At 30.7% G+C, this 4717-nt stretch overlaps 1 long non-coding RNA gene across 1 annotated transcript; it reads right to left on the reverse strand.

Annotated features, from left to right (window-relative positions):
• Window positions 1-610: 610 nt before the first annotated feature.
• LOC125614421 lies at window positions 611-4434 on the reverse strand. The gene is made up of 3 exons (XR_007345010.1): window positions 4104-4434; window positions 1606-1755; window positions 611-733 (listed from the first exon to the last, which is right to left on the reverse strand). It is a non-coding gene; the product is annotated as an uncharacterized LOC125614421 (long non-coding RNA).
• Window positions 4435-4717: the final 283 nt, after the last annotated feature.

Genomic DNA, 4717 nt, shown 5'->3' on the forward strand with positions numbered 1-4717 from the left:
GGTGTAGGGAGCGGGAGCATGGGAGGAATAGATGAATTCTAGATAGGGCAGAGGGGTGGGAGGGAAAGGGAGGGGGCATGGGATTAGCAAGGTTGGTGGAATGTGATGGACATCATTATCCAAAGTACATGTATGAAGACACAAAATGGTATGAATATACTTTAGATACAACCAGAGATATGAAAAATTGTGCTGTATATATGTAATAAGAATTGTAATGCATTCTGCTGTCATTTATTTTTTAATGTGATATATACATATATATATTTACCAAGATGTAGAATCTAGAATTAAAAAGGGACTTCATTTTACAAATGAAAAAATTAAAAAGCCCAAAAGGACATAAAATAAAGGAAGAGCCAAGATAAAAACCACAAGTCTATTGACTTCTAATTTGGTATTCTTTCTTTATATAATATTTTGGGGCTGGGAGGGTAGCTCAGTGGTAGAGTGCATGCCTAGCATGTGTAAGGCACTAGGTTTGATCCTCAGCTCCACATAAAAATAAATAAATAAAGGTATTGTGTCCATCTACAACCAAAAATATTTGTGAAACATTATTTTAACTCTCGTTTTAACAAATTCCTATAAGAACATATTTTCATATTAAAAACTGCTGAATAATTTTGACTAAGTCAAAATCATTAAAAAATTACCTGGAAGAACTTTCACTTTGCCATTCAATAACAGGATCCTCTACAGAAGCATCACTTGTGCCAACAGTTTCATCTTCCTACAACAAAGAGTCAATAATTAAGATATATGGTTATTATTAGGTAGCATAATATTCATTGGCAAACTACTACCTATTCTATAACACTTTTTTATTTACCCCAAAAGTATTCTAGCTAAAACAGAATTAGTTTTCTCTATATATCTACATCTCACAAGTAAGCTTCCCAGGTATTTATATATTTCTGGATTATACCATCTTATTGACATAAAACAACTTATATTACTTCAAAGACTAAAAAACACCTTAAGCCCAAATACAGTATAATCCTCTTATATGTTAAAATATTGTTTTAAATATACTGTAAGTTGTCATTCTTTTAAGATTAAGAAATTCATGGGGGAAAGATTTTTTTGAAAATATCTAGTTTAAGAATTGTGAATGGCAGGAGAATGGAAGTATCATACTCTGTCGATGCACAATTAAATTCCTATTGTGCATGACTAGTGTGGTTAAGGGAATAAAAGGATTGGAGAACAGAACAGGTAGTAACAGAAAATGTGTACATTATGTTGATTTCACAGTCCATAAATTCTGAAACTCTTATTACTACTGTTTATATCCCATATCTTTCCAATTGTAGGAAGATTTTTCTCTTACTGTCTTTCCTCATTGTCCCAAAGTTAAACTTTTGTTTGCATTTGTTATACTCTAACCAAGATAGTATCCTAGGTACAAATCAGAGAAGACATCTAAAATAATTTAATATGATACCTAGATTTGTCCATTAAGCTTCTTACTAATGAATAAACTTCTTATAAGAAAATTCCTAAAATGTTTCTATTAAAGTGACCCTCAAAAGTAAATCCAAATTGACAGCACATACTAGCAAACAAAACATCATATTGAATAAATAACAGAAGATATCTAACCTCTGAGGAGCTATCTGAATCTTCCTGTACACCTGAATTTTGACATGATGCTTGTGAATTATGCTCTATGTTGGACCGTGTTTGATAAGTATGCTGACGCTTGCGTTGTGTCCTTCGTAAAGACCGCCCACAGCTAGGTGGGTAATCATTCTGTAGAAGAAAAGGAAAACACATTTTTAAAAATGAAAAGCTCTGCCTGGCTGTGGTGACGATTCTGAAGTGGGGTTGGGGGCCAGGGGTGTCCTTGCTATTGGGAACATTTGCCTCTAGTAGATCCAGCCTTAATGTTTTCTGACATCCTAGTGAGAGCAGACCCTGCACAAAGTGGATATCAGAGTTAATACTATAAGGAGACAAAATAATGAGAATAGTTTTACCAAAGATAATGAAATATCACATAATGTCTGAATATTACCATTGAATTGATTGCTTCTTTAGAAAACTGAATGTAACAAAAACCCAGGACATTTCTGGAAATTGTATGCTCTCTAGCAATTTTGTGTGAATTTTTATACAAACACTGTTTTATGAGTTATATAAAATGTTTTAAAAATAGAAAAAAAATGAAAAGCTCCATCAATACAAAAAAACTGAAAATAAATAAGTCAATTAATTAGGCAGGGAAGGAATCAGAGATGAGGAAAATTTGCTGAAGAGAGAAACCAATATAAAACTATACTAATAATTAGATACACACATATATATGACTCATTTTCCACTGATATTGATCACCTTCTTATTTTGAAAATGTTGTGATCAAATCAAAGCTGCTAAAAGCCTGTGTTGTAAAAATTTGCTCATTCACCATTTGCATATGCTACATGATTCACAATTACAGGATAAACAAGTTATCTATATTATATTTATGTTAATATGTACATCTTTCATTCCATTAAAAATCTAGGCAAATTTGAAATATCTAATTAGATGTAATGATCCTATTTTTGTTCATTCTAGTTTAGTGTACTTAAAACTATTAAGAAATATCTTTAAAATCAGTTTAGCCCAATTCTCACCCCATCACAGAAAAATGATAGGAGAGTTACTTAAAAAAAATATATAAACCTTATATTTACTAAACCAATAGAAGGGTGAATATAATGTATATATAAAAAGTAATATATAATTCCATTTTTAGACCACATCAAGGCACACCCAGACCAGACATATACCTCAAAATGCATGCCATATTTAAACTCTTATATCACATTGCTTAGTCCCATTTGTGGACTAAGAAAAGAAATTGAGTAATTATGGATAATTCACTGGTGGTAATAATAATTGTTGGTAGTGAATCCCTTTGGTAAATAGGTCAAAATGAAGATTAAATTTTTTTACATGGCACAGCTATAACCCCTAATATGTCTTTAAGAATAAATAAGTTTAAAAGTCTTACAAATCAGCCTCAAGAGTTAGTTTCTTATTTGTAAAACATCTGTCATTTACATTATATACAAAAATGCATAAGGCCTGAACACCCCATCTGTTACTCGCAGATAAGACTGATATTTGACAATTTGCCTCAGCAGTAAAAAATGAATAAAAATAATGAATCTGAGTTATTCAAAATCTCTAAAAATTAATCATATTATAGAAGATCAAATAAGCCAACAAAACCAAAATAGAAAAATTTAAATAAGGCATCAAAATCACCTAAGAATATTTGGAAATATGTATATGACAAATATATAAATTTGTGTTTATCAATACTAAAAAAATACTTAATAGTAAGTCTACTAACTAGACTTCTTTAACAAAATTATAATCATCCCAGACTCTTAATTACCATACTCTTATTTTATGGTTAGAATTGGAAGAGAGTGAAAAAAGAAACTATTAATTCTTATGCCTCTTGTCTGGTAAACTGAGAGTACTAGTAATGAGCTTACCTAATTGGGTACAGGCATCCTACTCATGGCTTACCAGATTCTACTGTGAAAACATTTACAGTCCTTCCAAATGTATAGATCACATTTTGTTCATATTATTTGAAGTCCAGCAATAGGTCTAGGGCAAGGGTGATCAAACTATTGTTTTCTAAATAAAGGATCAGAATATAAGTAGTTTGGTTTTACAGGGCATACAAATTCTGTTGCCACTACTCAGCTTTGTCTTTATTGCATGAAAACAACCGTTGGTAAGATATGTGTGGGTGTGTTCCAATAAAATTTAATAAACAGTAATAGGAGGCAAAAAGGATTTGGGCTATGGGCCAACCCATTACTTAGGGTATATATACATTTATTTACATTGTGATTAGGGATAAGGCAGCATTTTTAAAAATCTAATTTAACTAAGAAAAAATGTATTTTAAAATAAATATCCTATACATACAATAACTACCTGTCCTAGACTTGGGGTGGACGGTGTAACTAATTTTATTAAGAATAAACATACATCTCAACTGGGGATCATAAGATAGATTCCCTATAAGACAGTCTTTGAATACATAAATGTTGCAAATAATATATCTCAAAGTACTGCACAAATAAACTTACCCTCTGGATAGTATAAGATGGCTTTTTCTTCTTTTCAACTGTATAAAGACCAATTTCTATGTCACCTTTTGCGGTTCGACATTCTTCTTGAACCCTAATTACAAATCAAAGGTCAAAATATCAGAAAATCATAAATAAGGAAACCAATAGTTAAAAAGCCAGCCAGACAAAAAACAATAGAAAAAATTTACAAAATAAGTAAAAAGTCAGAGAGTAAACATACATTTAAGTATAAAATTTGTCATTTTAATGCTTATAGGTGTTATTACTTCAGTGACAATTAATTACATTCATAATGTTCTGTAACCATTACCAGTATCATTTCAAAAAATTGTCATCACTACAAACATAAAGTCTGCAACTATCAAAGCAATAACTTCCCATTTCAATTCTTCCAGCCTTGGATAACCTCTAATCTATTTTTATGTCTATAAGTAATTTTAGAATAAATATTTTAAGTAAGTGGAATCATACAGTAATTGTCCTCTTGCTTGTCTAGCTTCTTTCACTTAGCATTTTCAGTGTTTTCAATGTCTTTTAACAGCAGGTATCTTTTGTTATGGCTGAATAATTTTCCATTGAATGGATATACCACTTTTTTTTTTTTTTTTTTT

The sequence above is a fragment of the Marmota marmota genome, unplaced genomic scaffold (genome assembly GCF_001458135.2).
Source record: "Marmota marmota marmota unplaced genomic scaffold, marMar, whole genome shotgun sequence".
Taxonomy (NCBI): domain Eukaryota; kingdom Metazoa; phylum Chordata; class Mammalia; order Rodentia; family Sciuridae; genus Marmota; species Marmota marmota.